General features: G+C 41.2%; 1 protein-coding gene and 1 long non-coding RNA gene across 4 annotated transcripts in view; one reads left to right on the top strand and one right to left on the bottom strand.

The window, feature by feature from the left end:
- The window catches only part of LOC123504099, a 279,550-nt gene that overhangs the window by 32,822 nt on the left and 224,310 nt on the right, over positions 1 to 22,418 (top strand). The window lies entirely within an intron of this gene.
- The window catches only part of LOC123504098 (cell adhesion molecule 2-like), a 247,424-nt gene that overhangs the window by 41,841 nt on the left and 183,165 nt on the right, over positions 1 to 22,418 (bottom strand). The window lies entirely within an intron of this gene.

The following is a 22,418-nucleotide window of genomic DNA, read 5'->3' as shown; positions in this document are numbered from 1 at the left end:
GAGTGGAGAGGCGGAGGGCGAGGCAACACAAGGAGAGGGAGAAAGGTACAGCGGGAGCGTCCTGTCATTTAGCGTGAATGAGGGACATTAAACCACTCACACACAATTGAGAAACGACCATTTTCCGGGCGGGGGATGCCTGTGGGAAGAGTCTGAGGGTGGATTGAGAGAGAGAGAGAGAGAGAGAGAGAGAGAGAGAGAGAGAGAGAGAGAGAGAGAGAGAGAGAGAGAGAAATAAGTTATGTATGTGTGCCTTGTAACCCTCTTAACATTTTTTACTTCATCATCATCATCATCATTCTTCTTCTTCTTCTTCTTCTTCTTCTTCTTCTTCTTCTTCTTCTTCTTCTTCTTCTTCTTCTTCTTCTTCTTCTTCTTCTTCTTCTTCTTCTTCTTCTTCTTCTTCTTCTTCTTCTTCTTCTTCTTCTTCTTCTTCTTCTTCTTCTCCGTTTTTTTTTCTTCTTCTTCTTCTTCTTCTTCTTCTTCTTCTTCTTCTTCTTCTTCTTCTTCTTCTTCTTCTTCTTCTTCTTCTTCTTCTTCTTCTTCTTCTTCTTCTTCTTCTTCTTCTTCTTCTTCTTCTTCTTCTTCTTCTTCTTCTTCTTCTTCTTCTTCTTCTTCTTCTCCTTCTTGTTCTTGTCCTTCACCTCCTCCTCCTCCTCCTCCTCCTCCTCCTCCTCCTCCTCCTCCTCCTCCTCCTCCTCCTCCTCCTCCTCCTCCTCCATCACCACCACCACCACCACCACCACCACCACCACCACCACCACCACCACCACCACCATCTGCTCCTCGTCCTTTCTTCCCTCCTCCTCACCTTACACAAGCGGACTCGCCTACGTGGGTGCCTGAAGGACAGGTAATTTAAACCTAGTAAAGGCCTTGGAAGCGCCTCTGGGAACTCCGTGTCGTGGTCGGGGCGGCGGCGTCGTCAGGGCGGCGTCCGGTGGTTGTGGGAGAAGGCTTGGTTTTTCCCCTTCGTTCTTCGTTGCTGAAGTAAACACAAGACTGCCGCCAATTCTCACCAGGTGGGCAGGACAGGTCGTGTTTGGGACGGTGTACGAAGGCAGGGAGCATTGACGGGGTGTGTGAGGGTATATTAGGAAGGTGTGTTCGTGTCTTTGCTTACGTGTGTGTTTTCGTTTGGGGAGGGGTCGTTGAGGCAAGGTAGGTGATCGAGTGTGTTGTGTGTCGCACGGGGCGTTCACTTATATGACGCACACTTTCTCTCACCCCCCTCACACACACACACACACACACACACACACACACACACACACACACACACACACACACACACACACACACACACACACACACACATGGAGACAGGCCGGCAAAGGGCTGAAAAAAAAGGCCTGCGATTGCTGCTGCTCCACAAAGAAGAGGGGAGGGAAGTAAAAACCTGTATACAGTTTTGCAGGTGACCCGACACTGCCCGTTTGAGGGAGCGTAAGTCACAGGGAGGAGAAAATTGTGCGTGTGTGTGTGGTGGTGAGGGGTATGGCGGGCTGCTCTATATTTTAATGTGAAGTTTACATGACCTTCCTTCCTGGTCCCACCTGCAACAGTAAAGTGTTTGCGTGTGTCTCCTCCAGCTGCAGTGTGTGTGTGTGTGTGTGTGTGTGTGTGTGTGTGTGTGTGTGTGTGTGTGTGTGTGTGTGTGTGTGTGTGTGTGTGTGTGTTATTTTGGAAAGAGGAAAGTGTTTAAAAGAATGCAGTAGTAGTAGTAGTAGTAGTAGTAGTAGTAGTAGTAGTAGTAGTAGTAGTAGTATAGTAGTAGTAGTAGTAGTAGTAGTAGTAGTAGTAGTAGTAGTAGTAGTAGTAGTAGTAGTAGTAGTAGTAGTAGTAGTAGTAGTAGTAGTAGTAGTAGTAATAGTAATAGTAGAGAAGTAGTAGTAACAGTAGCAATAGTAGTAGTAGTAGTAGTAGTAGTAGTAGTAGTAGTAGTAGTAGTAGTAGTAGAAATAGTAACTGTTGTTGTTGTACTAGTAGTAGAAGTAGTAAGAAATAGAGAAAAAAAGACGTTCATAGTGCAAGAATCAATATTTGCTATAAGATGAGATCAAAGGAGAGAGAGAGAGAGAGAGAGAGAGAGAGAGAGAGAGAGAGAGAGAGAGAGAGAGAGAGAGAGAGAGAGAGAGAGAGAGAGAGAGAGACAGAGAATCAAACCGCAAGACGCAAAGAAGCACACGAGACAAGAAACACAAATCAACATCACCAGATACATAGAAATGAAACAAAACAATTTTAACACACCCAGTGAACCTGTAATCTCGCGTAACTCAAGACAAATCTTCACCTAAAAGACAGAACAGAAAAGCACTCCAAAAAAGTTATAATAGCCTGCAGGGGAAGCCGCGCCACTCTCAGGACACTGAGAGGCACAAGACCGGGGCACAAATAGAGGCCAACAAGATTTCAAAGCGTCACCGTCAGCGTGGGAGCAAGTATCATCCCCTCTCCCCCTTTCCCTCCGTGTCGTATCCTCTCCCTCCCTTGGTTTTATGCTAGTGAGGCCGTGAATGGACCCACGTCGTCTCCCCCGCTAAAGTCAAGTCTGCTAGGTATAGTTAGTCTGGTAAATGGGTGGGCTGCCTCCTACCCCCTCTCTCTCTCTCTCTCTCTCTCTCTCTCTCTCTCTCTCTCTCTCTCAGCTGTCGGAAAGGCGCAGATGGAGGGGAGTCAAAGAGTATCACGTGGATCAAACGGTTACACGACACCCTTGAGGCCCGCGGACAGGTGTTGGGCATTCATTTGCTCCTCGAAAGATGAAACTCCATGTGTCCCTTTTTTGTTTGGCACGTTGATGAGTTTGTGTACAAGTTCTCTTCCGTCGTTTTCTTTTATTTTCTTCCTATTTTTTTTTTCTTAGGAGAATTACTCTTTGTGTTCTATTTTGTATTTTTTTTTTCATGTTTCGCTGGGTTTTGTTTGTGTTTCGTTGCGTGTGTTTGTGTATATGCTTGTGTGTTTGTTGTTATTGGCTATTGAATGGTGGAGATGCTCAGACCTTAGCAGATAACTCTCTATGCTGCACACACACACACACACACACACACACACACACACACACACACACACACACACACACACACTTCTTTTCCTTCGCATCATGGTATTTGAGATTTCTTACCTACTTCCCTCGACATGCACTTCCTGTATGAATCTGAAACGTTCCTAAGAAATAAGACATAGGAAATATTCATCATCCTCTTCTTAAACTTGATCTTCACCTTAATAGATGGAATTAGGTAGCTTTTCTCATACAGGGACTGCCACGTGTAGGCCTGACAGTCTCTTGCAGATTCTTTTTTTATGTTCTTGTGGTTTTATATTTACTTATTTGGCGCTTGTTGCTGTCTTTCCATATATCTTGATTTTAAGAAGAAGAAGAAGAAGAAGAAGAAGAAGAAGAAGAAGAAGAAGAAATAACCAGCTCTGTTTGCCATAATATATATATTTGCATCTCTTTCCTGTTTTTCCTTGGGAGTTTTCCGTGACATCTTACAGCTGAGGAAATTAAAATAAGGAAACTTTAGAGGCAGTGAAATATAAGTAGATAAAGAAATGTAGAGATAAATAGTATGAGGGTATAGAGGCGAGGCTTAAAAGCATAAGAAGATGGGAAATAATTTGAGTCTGATAATGGGCCAGTAAGATATAAGTAAATGAAAAAAAAAATTAAAGTAAAAGCATGAAAATTTAAATAGATAGGAAAATGAAGACTAAAAGTATGTATAAATATAATAGAATAGGGATAGAAAGCTTAAGATTGAAAAAAAATAATGAATGAAGATTGTAATATGTCAGTATAATATAAGACCTTGACTCAGTAGTGTTATTCTTGCTTCTAAAACTAACAACATAAATCCAATCAGTTTTACCACGAAAACAACACCCAGCCTATTAAAATAAGACTAGGGACAGTTTTAAATTCACCACAGCACTATATGTAAGAGTAAGACTAACCAACAAACCTTGCTTTCCTACTTCATCTTTGCTCTTCCTTCTCACATTTCTCCACTTCTTTCTCTTCCTCTGGCCTTCACTCACCTCTCTCCCTCAGTCCCCTGGTCCTCATTCACCTCATCTCTGCGTCTCATCCAACCCCCTTTCTCCCTCTCTTCCTCTCGACTCTATGCTCTCACATTTCCTCCTTAACAAAGACTGATATTCATAGTAATGATGTTATAAACAGAAGCAGGCATTTTTACCTCCTCCGCCTCCCTTTCTGCTCTCCTCTCCTCTTTCCTGCTGTTCCTCCATCCCCACCCCCTCCTCCTCCTCCTCCTCCGGCCTCCTATCTCCTCTTCTTTCAGAGTCTCAGACTACATGAAGAAAGACGAGAGACGGAAAGCAGATGGAAAGAAAAATGAGTTAAAGAAGTTCGGGCAAAGAAGAAAAGAGTGGAGTTGAAATTGTGAATGAATGAATGAAAGTGTGTGGAGGGAAGGCAAGAAAAAGAAATCATTGGTCGTAAAGATTTAGTGTGTGTGTGTGTGTGTGTGTGTGTGTGTGTGTGTGTGTGTGTGTGTGTGTGTGTGTGTGTGTGTGTGTGTGTGTATGTATGTGTTTTGTCTGTGATGTGTTTTCTGCCTGTTTGTGTGTGTTCGCTCTCTCTCTCTCTCTCTCTCTCTCTCTCTCTCTCTCTCTCTCTCTCTCTCTCTCTCTCTCTCTCTCTCTCTCTCTCTCTCTCTCTCTCTCTCTCTCTCTCTGTGTGTGTGTGTGTGTGTGTGTGTGTGTGTGTGTGTGTGTGTGTGTGTGTGTGTGTGTGTGTGTGTGTTTTTCTTTGTCTCTCTCTCTCTCTCTCTCTCTCTCTCTCTCTCTCTCTCTCTCTCTCTCTCTCTCTCTCTCTCTCTCTCTCTCTCTCTCTCTCTCTCTCTCTCTCTCTCTCTCTCTCTCTCTCTCTCTCTCTCTCTCACACACACACACACACACACACACACACACACACACACACACACACACACACACACACACACACACACACACACACACACACAAACAAAATCTTTACGACCAATTATTTCTTTTTGTTCCGTTCACTCTACGTACTCTCATTCATTCATTCACACACACACACACACACACACACACACACACACACACACACACACACACACACACACACAGAGAGAGAGAGAGAGAGAGAGAGAGAGAGAGAGAGAGAGAGAGAGAGAGAGAGAGAGAGAGAGAGAGGGTGCCGAACCTATCTATTCTTCTCCTACTGAGTCTTTTAAAATAATGATTGTGCTTCTGAGAAAGGGAGACATAAAAAGAGTTTTGAGATGGCGCGAAATTACGATTTTGTAGACTACTCAGGATCTTTTGGCGGGAATGGAAATCACGAGGATGCTTCAGGTCTTGGGGATTTAAAAATGTGATAAAAAAAAGTAATAGCTCGCCAATGTGCTTAGTGTATTCTGGAGTTCCAAAGAGGAGAAGCGGCAGCAAAGGATGAATCAAATCTAAAAATAACTTCTAAGAGCGGTGTGGAACAAGGGGACATGCTAAAGAGTGATAAGAAATAGGAGTTTTATTATGATGAATGAGACACGGGGCCACAGTACATGGATTGGGGGAAGGAGGATGAAAAAGTAGTGATGGTAGTAAACTTATATCATTTGTAGTAGTAGTAGTAGTAGCAGTAGTTGTAGTAGTAACAGTAGTATTTATTTTTTTTTACGTGGTTTTGTTGATGGAGATGGTGGTGGTGGTGTTTTATTAAGGCTGTTAATGCTTTTAAAGTTGTTCTTTTTCATGACATGGCAGTTCTTGCTCCTACGTAATTTGCTATTGTTATTGGCATTGGTGGTGCTGTCATTGCAGTTGTTACAGTTGTTGTTGTTGCAAGTATCTTGGAAATATGTACAGCACACATCAAATATTAAAACCTTGATCCATAGATAAAGACACGACTCCCGTGTGTGTGTGTGTGTGTGTGTGTGTGTGTGTGTGTGTGTGTGTGTGTGTGTGTGTGTGTGTGTGTGTGTGTGTGTGTGTGTTACCGTACTGGGAGAGGTTTGGTACGATTTTGTGCGAGATATAACGAAATAAGGAGACTAATGGAACAATGGATGTGAAAGAGGGAGAGAAAAAAGGTTGGGGAAAACGAAGAAAGGAAGTAATGCGAGTTTTTCGTAAAGTTCTGACATTTTTTTTTCATGTGACTGAGGCGCGACGCAGCATTTGTGCCTCTCAAATTGGAATTGACAGTGATAAAAAGACCTTTTTTTATCTTTTTGTCTCATATTTTTTGCTTTTCCTTCAGTTTTTGGGAGCGGACGTCCTACCTAAAAACTGTTACTTAGCTATTTTCTTTAATTAGTTGACTATGTGCCTACTCTTTATTGTTAGATTTATTTATAGTTCAGTCCATCTGTTTCATTACATTAATTCTATCAGCTGTTCTTACCTAGATAGCATAACCTTAGTTCAAACATCGTCTTTTAAACACTTGAGTATGTAATCTTATATTCATGGAGGATTTGTACACAAGTCAGTCTTCCCTTACCATAGTACTCTGACTTACTAGACTTACTACTTACTAGAAATCGTTCTCCATCTATTTATCTTTTCTTATCGAGGGGCCATAAGGCAGGATGAATGATACCTTTCTCACAGATATTTTTCATTGTCATGTAAGACAGCAACGTGTAGTGAAAGTATAGTAGCTTTAAACACGTGTAGCGATCTGCGAAACACAGCGTCAGCTTACGAAATAAGAATCAGTCTTGCGTGATTATTGCGTAGTTCATGCCACCTTTAATGGGAGGGACACGAGGTGAGTGGACGGCAAACTGAGGTTCGGCGTGGAGAAAAACTGCATCCAGGAGTTTAGGCAGAAAAGGAAACTATCAAAGGAGGAAAGGAAAATATAAAAGATATATAGAAGTTGGTGCAGCTGCCAGAGGAAGCATGAATGCCGAGGTGGAGGAAGTGGGGAGTGGAAACAAAGATAACTGTATAAAATGTATATGAAGAAAAACTAAGGATCTTCTCCCTGTCTGTGGATAAAGGGAGTGTTGTCTAAATCAATTTGGGGACTGGGCTTTTTTTATACATGGCTGCAGCAACGCCCATCCGCTCTGTGTACAGGGACGCCTTGTTTTCTGTGGAATACTTGAAATGGACGCGGCATCTTTCCTCTCCTCCCGTTGCCGGAGACCAAAAGTTCTGATCTATTGACACATCGTTCATTAGGGAAAACATATTTCACGTTCAGCCTGAAATATTTCGCTTCAAGCCGTGCACGCGACGCTCACGTTTGCTCAAATAAAAACACAGCAGCAAAACAAATGGGGCAGCTCATGCGAGGGAAGTTTGCACGAGGGGACGAGAAACGAGCCTCAGTCAGCGTCAGTTGCTGATCTTCTTTCTACTTCATTCGGTATGAATATTACACCACCATTTCTCCTCGAGGTGACATCGGCTGCACATGAAATCAACGTAATCACCAAAAAGTTATGGTTTTACCAAAAGAATGTGTATTTTTGAAACATTTCCTTTAAACATGATACGAGTTACCTGTATATCTCACCTTAAAGAAACACATTTAACCGAAACACTGATACTTATAGTGAACATATGCTTTATCTCAACACAGCAAAAATCGTAAGAGCAATTGAAGATAAGGGAAGTTCCAGAAGCCGTTAGGTGTACACATGGCTCGGCACCAATAACATGACTACTGGATGCACTATATACCACTCTACATAAAAAATATAACTAATTTCTGTTTATATGTAGTAGGAAGCATGAACTATTTTCGTATAAGTATGAGTGATTACCTTTATATTTGTGGGATGTGTTGGCTATGACTGAAGGAAAGTTAAGTGGGTGTTAGCTTGGTGCAAAAAATCGAAAAATAGCAGGTACTAGATGCAGTGTGGTGGTGTGTAGCTGGGAGTGAGGAAAGGTGAAGGCTTTTACTGGGCGATGGGATAGGAAAGGTGAAGTATGTGTGTGTGTGTGTGTGTGTGTGTGTGTGTGTGTGTGTGTGTGTGTGTGTGTGTGTGTGTGTGTGTGTGTGTGTGTGTGTGTGTGTGTGGACTGTGTTCAGCTTGTGTCCACTTTCAGAATTTTTAGTTTTGCAGGGAAGTGAATATAAAAAATAGCAGACTACACACACACACACACACACACACACACACACACACACACACACACACACACACACACACACACACACACACACACACACACACACACACACACACACTCCATAACCACAGGGAAGGAGATAAAACAAAGACACGATTGGGAAAAAAAGTTAAATAGAAAATGATAAATAATAAATAAATGATAATGAAAAAAATGGTACGCAAATAAAGTACTTGTTACTATAATAGATTCTGTAATCCTTATACTGTATGGACAACAGGGAGACATAAGGCTAGATTTACTAATAGAAGATTAATACAGGAACTACCAAGCGTTCTCCTGATCTTTCCCTCAGTCTTTCCTTATGTTTATATGATCTCAGATTCACTAGCAGCAAATATACCAATGGGGAAAATAAACATGATAAAACACAGGACGAAAATAAAAAGGAGTGTTCCATAATTCAGGGCAACCAACAGGAAAATCCAAATAAAGAGGAAGACTTCAGGTCGTCCCTAATTGCGATCTCTTCCCCGAGAATTGTAGCAGAAGGTGATCAGAAAGAGATTAGTAGAAGCTGCGCCCGGGAAATTATCAGCTCTCCGGTATAATACTGGAGGTTAAGCATCCGCCGCCTTAAGAGGAAACACCGCCCCCTCCCCCCCTCCACAAGACGAAGAACTGCTGCTGAGCGAAAAAAAATAGAGAAAAGAATAACTTGTCTTTGTTATTTACTTTGCTGTGTTCACTGTTTGTCTTATAGGTAGTGTGACGTTCCTAGTTCCTCGATGTGTTTGTGTTTCATACTAAAGTCGGGTTGTGCACTAATGACCTACTTGTGTTATCGGAACTCTAGTCTTTGATTCTGCTTTAGTTTGTGATCTGGAATAGTTAACTTATCATGGTGTGTGTGTGTGTGTGTGTGTGTGTGTGTGTGTGTGTGTGTGTGCAGTCAAGAGTTTTACGTTCATACTCTCAAAACCGCTTATTTGAGGTACATGCAGAGTTTTTTTTTTTTTTTTATATCGTCTTTCTACAGTGATTTAAAAGATCTAGTCATCCATTTTCTGCTAATTTTGATATGAATTTGGAGTAAATCTCTTATCGTGCTCATACATGACATGATCTCCTTTACTGAGATTTAAACAGACATAAAAACTCGGTGTGTACTGAAGAAAAATAAATAAATGAATAAATAGACAGGTAAATGGAGATGGAAACGTATGGAACCCTTTCCTCATGAGACCATCGAGTGTAAATGATGGACGATTGATGGGCAGTTTAATGAGGCTGAAATTACTGTGTTCGTTGGCTGTCTTGGTTTATGGTCTTTACATCTTTCTTAAATTTCCATGAGAGATACGTTCCCCTTCATAATGTGGCACTCCATCACAACACTCTGGCAACTTAATATCACAGATAATATTGTAACATAAGCCACTAACCGATGTTCTCGTCAGCTGATTGATGGAAGTATCCCTGATTTCTCTTCTCACGTGCCTGTAAACTGACCCAACCATAATAATCAAAATCTTAAATGCCTTAGTTGTAATGGAAATTTTGAGTTTTGTTGCTTAGTATTATCATCATTACTATTATCTTCGTCAAGTTGTTAGTATCACCATCATAATCATCAGTACCCTTGAGACGTGAACACAAAAGACACAACCCAGTAAAAGGGATAGACAAGTAGAAAGTAAACATCTCCCTCAGGAACCTCTAAATGCGCACTCTTCACTAAGCAATGATGGGAAGGGAGATTATCTGTGTTTTACGGTTTTACTTTATATCCTCCTGTTTTTGTGCACACATTAATATTATATGCGCTTTCTTCTTTTATTAATCCCGCTTCTACTTAACACATTCGGAAAATATGATGTTTTTACGATTATATAGAGAGGTTATCAATGTATTTGCTGTGTATTTTTTAATTTTTTTTTTAGGTCCTAATTAGAAACACTGACTTTATTTTTATTGTCATTTTTTTCTATCTTTCTACGGTCATAGTTTTTTTTCTCTTTTCTTAAATGTAAAGCACCATAGCGATAGCATATGTATTTCTTGTTATATGCAGGTTGTGCTTTGGATCCCATGCAATACAGAAGCAATATTCGTGAAGGAAAATAGTCATGAAAGCTATTCCACTGTTGTCATTACCATTAACCTGTACTACTACTACTACTACTACTACTACTACTACTACTACTACTACTACTACTACTACTACTACTACTACTACTACTACTACTACTACATCTATTACTATACTAGCAGATGTAGTAGTAGTAGTAGTGGTAATGGTGGTAGTAGAAGTAGTAGTAGTAGTCGTAGTAGTTGTAGTAGTGACAGTTAATGGGGATAATGATTACAACAGCGGAATAGACTTCATGAGAATTTTCCTTCACGAATATTGCTTCTGTACTGCATGGGAGGCAAAGCACAATCTAAATATAAAAAGGGATACATACATATACAGAGGGTACGGTGCTTTAATTTTAAGAAAAGAAAAAAAAAACGGACCATAGAAAGTTCAGAGAGAAAAAATATAAAATGACGATAAAAATAAAAAAGCTAGTGTTACCAATTAGCACCGAAGTGAAAAATACACACGACATGGCAAATACATTCATAACCTCTATATACAATCGCAAAAACCTCATATTTTCCGAAAAAAATAATTGACAGTGAATGAGATGTAGTGAACGAGGTGCTTAGAGTTAGGGATGAGGACGTGTGTGATGATCGAATACTACAATCATCACACTGGTCCTTATCTCTCACTCTAAGCACCTCATTCACTGTCACCTCAATTACCCTTCACTATCAAACCACTATGCTCTTTTACACTACCACCACCACCACAACCATCGCCACCACCGCCGCCGCCATAACCACCAGTCATCACGGGCGCTGCGGTCACTATCTCCCTTCCTCGCAGCCTGAACCACCACGCCAAGCAAATACTGGAAAGTTTACACGTAGTCACTTGGCTGGTTTCAACGTGACCTCACACACACACACACACACACACACACACACACACACACACACACACACACACACACACACACACACACACACACACACACACACACATGAAACAAAAGCTAGATATTTAAATTTGCTCATTATTCATCTGTCTAACCCAATAATGTTACCAGAACCACACGACGCATCTTACATCCAATATCTATGTATGAAACCGATGAAGGTAAAAAATAAATAAAAGAAAAGGTATCGATTCAAAGGTCTAATTCTGGTCTCGCCAAATTTTTCTTCGGAAGGCAAAAATAAGACGCATTCGGTTATAGCTTACTGGTTTGTAATTTTAGGCGGACACGTAGCGGGGAGTGTTTGGCGGATGAGGACAAAGGAGGTGCAAATACAAGAGAGAGAGAGAGAGAGAGAGAGAGAGAGAGAGAGAGAGAGAGAGAGAGAGAGAGAGAGTTTTAACATGCAAATCAGAAAAACAGTGTTGTGAACAGCTGACATTTCCACAGGACACAAGTGAATAATTGGCAACATTCCACATCTGGCGTCGCGTGTAAGTGTCTAGCAGGCTTATCTTGTGTGTGGGAACCCAAGCACTGGTCAACATTATGGGAATCGAGGTGTCTTATCGACGGTACTGCAGCATAAGAACATAACACTATAAATAAAGGAAGCTGTAAGAAATCACCAACCCTACACGTAGCAGAAAACATAAGAAAACACCACTATAAATATGAGAAGCTGTAAGAAGTCATCTAGCATACATGTGGCAGTCAGTCCCTCCACATACCTATATCCATCTATATCCTCTTCTCATTTCTCACCTGTGATGTTTAGAGTACTGTCACTTTATAGGTTTTTTTCCCCATTTAGAGATGAGGTTATACACATGAAAAGTAATGGGTGAAGCGGTGGTGGTGGTGGTAGTGGTGGTGGCCCTGGCTGTGGTGCTCGGGACGGTCATCAGAACTGGTTGTGGCGGTTCTTGTGGGCGCGACGACTTGGTTGGCGCACTACTGAGTTTAAGATCAAAGCGTTGAGCCTCGTGCTCCTAATTATACTTCTTCCTTTCCTCGTGTGTGTGTGTGTGTGTGTGTGTGTGTGTGTGTGTGTGTGTGTGTGTGTGTGTGTGTGTGTGGTCTCTTGACTTTTAAAAAACTACTTTGTTTTCCCACATGTGAGTCGTCTTATAAATTGAAAAAATTGCTACTGAGAGAGAGAGAGAGAGAGAGAGAGAGAGAGAGAGAGAGATGGCTACATGTTTTCTTAATCAAACATTACTTTGATGTTTACGTTGTTGCCTTTTGCTACTTGAAGTTGCAGTGGCGAACATCAAGTTTGTGTGACACATTCACCAACACTGTCTTTCTTCTCGGCTTTCATTCTTTCTTTCTTTCTTTCTTTCTTTCTCTTACCATCATTTCGTTCTCGTCTGCCTCCCTGCTTTCCTATTCATCTGTCTGTCTTCCTATTTGTCTGTCTTCATGTCTGTCTTGTGTGTTTGTCCCTGCGTCTGTGTCTCTGTCCAGTGTTTTTTTTCTTTTTCTTGCTCGTCACTCGTTCTATCCCTTTGCATCCCTTTACATTTATCTGCTGTGCATCTGCCGATGAAAGCCTTTTTTACTCTCATATAAATGGCTTGAGTCAGTGTTTTTTTCTTTTTCCTTTCCTTTTTTCCTTTCCATGGTATCGGTCTTTCCTTTACATTGCTTGAATTCATCGACTGTACGTTTGTCGAGTCTTTGCAACGTATTCTTTCTTTAATACGAATGATCTGAATCGACACTTAAAAATTACTGGATCAACGTGTGTTCTTAGGCATCGCCACGCAGGACATGCTCACTGACACACTTATCATATGATCATTTCCACGTTTTTGTGGCGCAAGACTAGGACTCGTGTGCCATTCATAGATTTTCAGCTATGTGCATCAGAGCTCATCTGGTTCTTTGGGTATTTGTACCAAGGTTAAAGAACATGTGGGTTTTGAATTACTGTAGCACAAATTAGCTTAAAGATTAGTGGACGGTACAAATGAGTAGATATTGAGAGAAATATAGGCAAGTGAGAACCAATACGCAAAGTGGAATTTTTAAAACAAATAGAAACATAGAGAGATAGTGGACCCGGAAAGGTAGATGAAAAGTTTCTAACAATGAGTAAGCTCAAATTCGTTTAGAAATAGATGATTAAATAAGACAGGTAGAAAAGCCAATAAGGTGTACATATGGAAAGCCGGGATACAGAAAAATGATAAAGTATATACGTAGGGAGATCAATGAGAAAAAAATAGTAAAGGTAACGCGAAAGAAAAAAAGAAAGAAAAAAGAAAACATTATGAAATAAATACAAATACTTACATATACATTACACCACAATAAACTAACAGACAATTAATCACACATTACGTAACACCAACTCTAACAAGGCTCTTTCCTTCCTCTCAAAATTAACAATTAAAAAAGAGAAAAAACTTCCATCAACCTTCAGATGGAATAAGATAATGAGGTAAATGGAGGAGGAGGAGGAGGAGGAGGAGGAGGAGGAGGAGGAGGAGGAGGAGGAGGAGGAGGAGGAGGAGGAGGAGGAGGAGGAGGAGGAGGACGAGGACGAGGAAAAGATGAAAGCTTCTACACTATTAGCAACCGCAGAAACACACCACCAACCCACCACCACCACCACCACCACCACCACCACTAAAAATGGTAGCGGGTCAATCTTCCAAGAGACAACATTAGGGCCGGGCCACTCACCCTTCCCAGACAGAACCACTCCACCAGATCAAAACCACGCTCCTTAAAACACGCTTTCCCCTATTGCCAGTTCTTCACCGCGGTCTTGTTTAGCGCTAAGATGATTATGAGCTTGGGTCGAGGAAGCGAGTGTTGATGGTATTTCAGTTGTCTCTCTCTCTCTCTCTCTCTCTCTCTCTCTCTCTCTCTCTCTCTCTCTCTCTCTCTCTCTCTCTCTCTCTCTCTCTCTCTCTCTCTCTCTCTCTCTACTCTTATTCCACTGTGGGTTGACTGGTGTAATTAAATTCACTTATTTGGGAATAGGGAAGTGTGTGTGTGTGTGTGTGTGTGTGTGTGTTTCGTAATATGTTATTTCTCCGTATTCTGTATTCAATAAACAAGTAACTTCATTATATACATGTCTTATATTACGCAACGCTCGTAAACCAGACAAACGGACTAATTTTCTCTCTCTCTCTCTCTCTCTCTCTCTCTCTCTCTCTCTCTCTCTCTCTCTCTCTCTCTCTTCAAACAAGATCAAACTAATTATCGCTCAAAGTCAGAACCAGACATTTACCAATCACTGTAAAAATAAAAAGCAAGCTGGAGGCATATTTACAGAGTTTCACGAATATATATGGCTGGACATTCCTGACGGATCTTAAACAGAGGTTGGTTGACATCGGCGCGGATATAACATAGAGGAGGTTAGGAAACTCTCGTGGATGGAAGCGAACTCCACATGGCTTTGCAAATTCACGAAAATTAATGCATGCATGGTCGAAGGTATGTGCATTTCATTCTGTCCCTCTGGAAACCGTGTGTGTGTCTATGTCTGAGTGTGTGCGTGTGTGTGCGCGTGCGGTATATTCTGTTCGTGTGTTTCTCTATGAATCAATGCAGTTACACCAGTTTCCTCCACTGTTGTTGTCCTCACGGCGGTGTTGTCGGGGTTGTCCTGCAGTTCTTAATCTCAAAGCCTTCCTCTGTCGACACGGGGAGCAGCGGGTATCATCTGAAAGTGTGCGTCGTGTTTAAACATATACACTTGTGTCGGTACACCTTGCTCTTGAACACAGCTCGGAATCCTATCACCGAAACATGGACGCGACATCAACGTAGTAGAAATAGTAATAGTGATTGTAATGGTAGTGGCGGTAGTAGTAGTAGTAGTGGGTGTTGCAGTTAGTAACAGTAGGAGTGTTAGAGCGTAAGTGCTCTAGAAAGAAAGCAAAGTGGAGGATGATGAATGATAGCACGTGTGAGGCTACCATTACTTCTGTCAACACATAGCTGCTCAAAGGAAAGAGAGAGAGAGAGAGAGAGAGAGAGAGAGAGAGAGAGAGAGAGAGAGAGAGAGAGAGAGAGAGAATGTTGTGCCCTTGGGTGCTGAGTCCTCGTGACAAAAGTATTAGTTTTATCTGTTTGAATTAAGCCACTAAGTATTTTGTACTCTCTCTCTCTCTCTCTCTCTCTCTCTCTCTCTCATAATTTTTAAGGAAGGATTAAAACCTCACATGTATTTCTTGGTTTGTTTGTTCTAATGAATGGCACACGGTTTATTCTTGTGGTGACTCTACTGTTTGTTGCACTGTTGTTGTTGTTGTTGTTGTTGTTGTTGTTGTTGTTCCTGGTACTGATTTAACGCCTCTTCATTATTTCACAGAACAATAAATTTCCCAGAATCACCACCACAAAAATGACACGAAATCTTTCATCGTATTTCCAGCGCATCATCACAAAACTCAGATAGAAAGACAAGGCCGTCGTCAAGATGAGACACACAGCATGATGATAACCTGTCTCTTCAGCCTCCAAAGTTACAAAATGCCAAAACCTGAGCCACGCATCACCCAATATTAAGTCTCATCTTTTCTTCGTCACGTTGTATCGATGCGGCCAAGAAGTTTTATCATATATATCACCGCCTATTGAGTTTATCCATAAGGAATGCCTCAGGGTGCTCTTTTATCGCTTTTTGTATGCTTGTATCTATTTTATCGTATGCTTATATCTATTCCTGGATCTCGTCATATGGATTTATCTGGTGTCTTTATTATGTATATCGCTCCCTCGTAGTGTGTATAGTCACCGCCAAGAAATGTCACAAACCCCAGCTATTTTCACGTTTATAGGTGAAATGAAAGTTGGCACATGGAAAAATGAACTACTAATCTGTATTAACCTCATTACCTGATCATATATAAAACAAGGAACAATTTTATAGTTTTATTTATATGGTGAAATTTGCAACACTTCTTACAAACACATTCTTCTACATTGATACCAGATTAGAGGATTCAAGACAGTCAGAGAGAGAGAGAGAGAGAGAGAGAGAGAGAGAGAGAGAGAGAGAGAGAGAGAGAGAGAGACGTTTATTTCAGTTGCCGCAAGTCTGTGGCATATAACGTGACATCTAAGAACTTCAGTAGAGAGAGAGAGAGAGAGAGAGAGAGAGAGAGAGAGAGAGAGAGAGAGAGCGTTTATTTCAGTGGCCGTAAGTCTGTGGCATCTAAGAACTTCAACATTCATAATTCATATTTTTGTGTTATTCATCTTTTATGAGCCCATGGGAATATATTATACAGATGATCCAGCCATACTCACTTTCATTTACTTAGCTTGACGACTGCCCATCACCTTTTCTCCCCCTCCAGGTGCCCTCTTCCTTCTCCTTCCTCCTTCTTCCTGCTTCTTCCTCCTCGTCCTCCTCTCCCCTCCCCTCTTGCCCCACTGCGGTACATATCAACTCCATTTAATATTCCGAGATGGCAAGTAAATGTTGAGGGTAACGATATAGACATGTTTCTCTCTCTCTCTCTCTCTCTCTCTCTCTCTCTCTCTCTCTCTCTCTCTCTCTCTCTCTCTCTCTCTCTCTCTCTCTCTCTCTCTCTCTCTCTCTCTCTCTCTCTCTCTCTCTCTCTCCTCTCTCTCTGTCCTATTATGTTGGCTGTCAGGGTCACTACATCGAAATGCTGTGTTCTGGCTGGCGTAGTTACCGTTTCTATTGGAAGATTTAGAGAGAGAGAGAGAGAGAGAGAGTTTTAGAAAGGAGATATTCTTGCACCATTTAAGATCCAGGCGCACAAACAAGCCTGCAATCAAAGCGCCAGGTGGGGACCATCACACAACACGCTGCTCAAACATCCCCTGCCTGGCACACCCTGGTCATGACGCACTTACCGACGGCTAAATGGATCTGTACATTAGCCGCATGCAAAAGAGCGCCCTTCCCGTCACGTAGGGGGAGAGACTATCATAAAGCGGCGTTTTCTTTTGCTTTGCTTTGTTTCCATTTAAATTCGAACTGTGAGTGATTTTTTGATTTACGTACAGTGTTTATTTTTGCAAAGTTGCTATCTGTTGTCACTTCTGCTGTTAATCTTTCGTTTCTCATTAGTCTCATTCATATGATTAGTATTTTATTTGTAAAGAATCAAGTATTTTTTAATGATGTAAGAAAGCAAGGTAGTCCATTCTGACAGTCTTATAAAAACCTGCCGTCTCACTGATATCTAGGAAAAAACATCAAGCACACTGAGAAAAAGCGGAGAAAACAAAGCAAAAAAAGCATCAAGGGCAACGAAAGTGAGTGTGACAGCTTAAATTGACTCACCACCTTCACCTCCACATTCACTAAACTTTCATCCGTTCCCACTCTAACCTCGGAGTCTCAGCCAGTGCCGCCGCCTCCCCAAGACACAGCCCGCTAAGATCTCGCCTCCTCCAGCCTGCGCCTGACCACTCCCAGTATCTCCGTGGCCTGAGGCGTCCTGGCTGTCAAGTAGCTCACCTGGAGGCACGCATAATCGCTATCATAACTCGTGATAAGCGGGACCCTAATGGACGCAGATAAGGATATACACGTCTGGGGAGTGCGGGGGCATAAGTGGAGACGGCAGCTGCCGCAGAGAAGGGAAGGGAGGAGGATGTGAGAGAGAGAGAGAGAGAGAGAGAGAGAGAGAGAGAGAGAGAGAGAGAGAGAGAGAGAGAGAGAGAGAGAGTTTTATATGGTATCTCTCCCTCTCTCTCTCTCTCTCTCTCTCTCTCTTTCTCTTTATCGTTCCTTCACTTCAGGAAAGGTCACGGTAAAACGGAAGGAATGTGTGTGTGTGTGTGTGTGTGTGGGTGGGTGTAGAGAGAGAGAGAGAGAGAGAGAGAGAGAGAGAGAGAGAGAGAGAGAGAGAGAGAGAGCGCATATCTCTCTCTCTCTCTCTCTCTCTCTCTCTCTCTCTCTCTCTCTCTCTCTCTCTCTCTCTCTCTCTGCGCTTTCCCTTTCCATCCTTCCTTCTTTTGTCTTCATATTCCTTCCTTTCTCTTTCTTCCGTCCCTTTTATCCTTTCGTTATCTTTCCTTATTCCCTTTCCAACAGTTCACATCCTCCTGAAACACATGGTAGTACCTCCCAGGGTCGCCGTAAGACAAACTAAAGCTACATTCTAATTTGAAAAGATAAGAAATATAGAATCGTGCTCATCATCGTGTTTCCTACTTCATAACATCAGCTTTTTCAATTTGTTGCAACCTGTAGGCGGGTTGTTGTATTCCTCTTTCTTAATTTCACAACGTATGGCTATTTATTTATTTATTTATGGTGTCGCTATTATGTATTTTTTCTAATTTCATTGTTTATCTTTAAGTTTATCCAGATTTGTCTAATTTACAAGCAAGTTTCAGAGTTGTTCGTTTGTATCTAGCAGTTTGTATGAATTTGTTTCCTCATTAGGGCAAACATAAATCAAGTTTTCATGTTTTTTCTTCTATTTTTCATGATGCAGAGTCATCGTTAAACCATCTATAGAATTGCCTGAATGCTCTTGAAATCTCATGTAATTTCACTTAAATCTGTTTGCCTCAGTCTTGAACAACATTAAAAACATCTTATGATAGTTTGTATGGAAATAGTATCGATCTTTGTCTTATAAGATAACTCAAATGGTGTTGAACGGTTACCGGTTTTATTTCTTCCTTACATTTTTTTTTACCATACCCAAGAAAAGCCAAAGCATTCCGAAGCATCACAGAAGTAGCAATTTTGTTAGTGATTTGCTGCACAGAACACGTCAGGTCAGGAATGTAAGCGAGACTTCCCACCAAGTACCGTAACTAATCAACACAGCAAAGTTAGGCGGGTAGGGTCTCTCTATCTGTGCGTGAGGTAGGGCAAGGTTGAGGATATTGTAAGGAGAACAAAAGGAGTGTGTGTTGGCAGGAGGGAGGAAAAGGATTAAGGGCCGTAGTTTCAAATAAACATTTCCCTGGTGGAAAAAAATGTTCTACTTTCTAAAGGAAAAAATTGTAATAGAGAGAGAGAGAGAGAGAGAGAGAGAGAGAGAGAGAGAGAGAGAGAGAGAGAGAGAGAGAGAGTTCCTTACAAAATATGAGTGGAAGTCAAAATAAAGTAGTTTCTTAATCTGATGGTAATCTGATGTAATAACCATAGACTGAACATACTTACGGTTGCTGAAAATAAAGGAATTTGTGTGTGTGTGTGTGTGTGTGTGTGTGTGTGTGTGTGTGTGTGTGTGTGTGTGTGTGTGTGTGTGTGTGTGATTGAGATAAATAGAATAAAATAATATCAATAATGAAGATAAAGATGAGAAAATTCTCCAATATCTTAAACATGGAAAACAATGAAAGTGTAGCAGGCATCACCAAAGACTGGAAGGTAATTCAGTCTCATTATCAGAATATTTTCTGCTCAACTGTTTTTTTTTTCCTTTTCGGGAAGGGAAAGAATGTTTTCTCCTTTTTGACGATGATACATGTTTTATTCACAGAGACAGTCATGAGGATAGAAATAAAACTGAAAAAATACAAATAAATGTTGGTAAGCTTGGCGGACCTTTTTCATGCACAAAAAAAAAAAAAAAAGAGATACAGAGAAGGAATATTAGATAGCCTAGAAAGTAAAAGGAAATAGAAAAAAAAACGCTGCTCAATACACACACACACACACACACACACACAGTACTGGCGGCTCGCGAACAGATTGCAATTAGACGGGATGTTTTCATAGCCACACCTGAGCCAGAAATGACCCGCGCACACGATGGATGACCACAGTTAAATGAACTCTCGCCACACTGACAACCAGGACCGCGTATTACTCTTCATATATCTCCCGCAGCCGCCGCCGTCGACTGCCTGCCACCGATACGCCCTGCACCCTATGACGAAACTGTCAGGGCTGAAGGAGAAAGGAGGAGAGCAGACGAGAGGTGTTTGCTGGGTTAGGTTTGATGTGCCAGTTAGTTTCATTGCAGCCAGTCAGTGGTCGCCCGTTGCCTGAGCGATAGAAATAGAAAAAGTGTTTTATAATATCTGTTTAATTGTTTATGTGTTTGTGATTTTATTTTCTATCGTTCTTATTAATTTCATCACATCCAGAAGCATCATCTTCATATTGCCGTTGTTCTTTCCGTGATATCTTTGCTGTTTTTGTGTATGTTTAATGGTTGCTTCATATTTTTCTTCCTTCACTTCACGACACAAGGTCAGGTTTTGCTTTTTAGCTTATTGTGTTTCTTTAGAGATATAACACTTGGTGAAATCTACGAGACTGTTCCTCATTCGCATTCTCTCTTCCTTCCTGTCTCGTTTCCTTTTTATCTGTTGCACTCTCTCTCTCTCTCTCTCTCTCTCTCTCTCTCTCTCTCTCTCTCTCTCTCTCTCTCTCTCTCTCTCTCTCTCATCGAAAAAAGGTACACATGTTGAAATAATGATACTGTTTACCAGAGTTTGATGGATTCTTGCGATAAAAGAAAATGAAGTTTATATGGATTTTTTGTGATAAAAGAGTTTAATGTTATTTGCATATCAAGGAGACTGACTAAGATTGAAAAGAAAAAAAAAAGAAAGCCTTCTCACCTTGCTCCCTGCTAAATGTCAAAGAAAAATACTAAAGCTAGGAAAAAATGAATTAAATAAAAGAGAACAAATTTATGTAGTTCAGTTCCCCATCTACCAATTTTACTGTTTATGTAACGAGTATCTTTAATCTTGAAATGACACTGTCTTTCTATTGTGTTGTGAAAAATGTGCATTGATCTACCGCGGTTATAAATTAAATGTAAAAGTCTTCTCTTCAGTTGTCCATTTAGCCGTAGTGTAGTTCGCGATAAACATTATATTCCCTACATGACAGGATAAGTGGTGCTGAATGGGAGTAACGTGCCGCGAAACGTAGTAGATAGAATTTTCTCAAGTTATTTTACCTTCTTGTGCCTGGTGTAAAATTTGTATGTATTGTCAAACCTTTCGGTATTAAAGACAATTTCCAAGCTCTTCAAAACCTTCAATAGTTAGGTATGGGTAGACAGAACGAATAGAGATGTAAGAAATGTAAGTAAATAAACAAAGATATTTTTTAACGTCTTCATTACGATAAATCTGTTAAAACTGAGTAATCTTGCAAACACTTACGAGATAGAATAAAACCAATAGCGTGGCGCTGAAATAGTTAACACTGACAGACTGAGCAAAACAGAGGTAGTCATCTTGTGCTTCAAGGAGACTATGTCGCAAATAAGAGATTTCTTTTACCGCATCTCTAAGGACAGCTCACGTATCCAGGAGACGTATTGGTAAAGAAAATGTATTAGCTGCGTGAGCCAAGATGACGCCCCTAGGAGAGAAAAAATATCACATTGAGATGATTGTTTTCTTGTGACAACATTGTGTGATTTCTGCAGGCGAAGACTTGAAGCAGTGCCATTTTGTATTCTGGTGAGGAAAAACACTATTAACCGAATTGACATCGAGCTGTCGGCGGCGACTTGGTGAGAAAGTGGAGGAATAATGGAGGAGACGGAAATCGGAGGAGGTTCGGATGTGGGACGACGAGTTTGAGATGAAAAAGGAGAATTAATGTAGTCCTAATTACATCATAGGTTGAGGGGGAAATTATATGTGAGATCCACCTTTTTTCTCCGGCAAGCCGACCTGGGACCCGCCACCTGGCGACCCACACTCTCGCGACTAAAAAGAATGAGGCTCAAAAGATCCTCTCCCACTTCCTTCCCGTAGAGAAAAATTGAATATTACGATGAAGATGAAGGAGATGAGGGGGTGAGTTGAGAGAGAGAGAGAGAGAGAGAGAGAGAGAGAGAGAGAGAGAGAGAGAGAGAGAGAGAGAGAGAGAGAGAGAGAGAGCTGAGATGAAGAAAGGGAAAAGGTATTTTTTATCTGCATTATCTATTTAATTAGTTTATGTATATCGTATGATTTGTATTGAAGAGTGTCTTTATGGTTTTATTTTATTGTCTGTCTGTGTGTATGTGTTTAGCATTATTACTTTCCTTTCTAAATGTCATTATATTTGTGTATATTTTCTTTTGAGTGCTTCCTCTCTCTCTCTCTCTCTCTCTCTCTCTCTCTCTCTCTCTCTCTCTCTCTCTCTCTCTCTCTCTCTCTCTCTCTCTCTCTCTCTCTCTCTCTCTCTCTCTCTCTCTCTCTCTCTCTCTCTCTCTCTCTCACACACACACACACACACACACACACACACACACACACACACACACACACACACACACACACACACACACACACACACACACACACACATTATACATTTCCTGCGCCATGTGGTTTACC

This window comes from Portunus trituberculatus, chromosome 15 (assembly GCF_017591435.1).
Source record: "Portunus trituberculatus isolate SZX2019 chromosome 15, ASM1759143v1, whole genome shotgun sequence".
Classification (NCBI taxonomy): domain Eukaryota; kingdom Metazoa; phylum Arthropoda; class Malacostraca; order Decapoda; family Portunidae; genus Portunus; species Portunus trituberculatus.
This window is presented reverse-complemented; position numbering and strand designations above follow the sequence as displayed.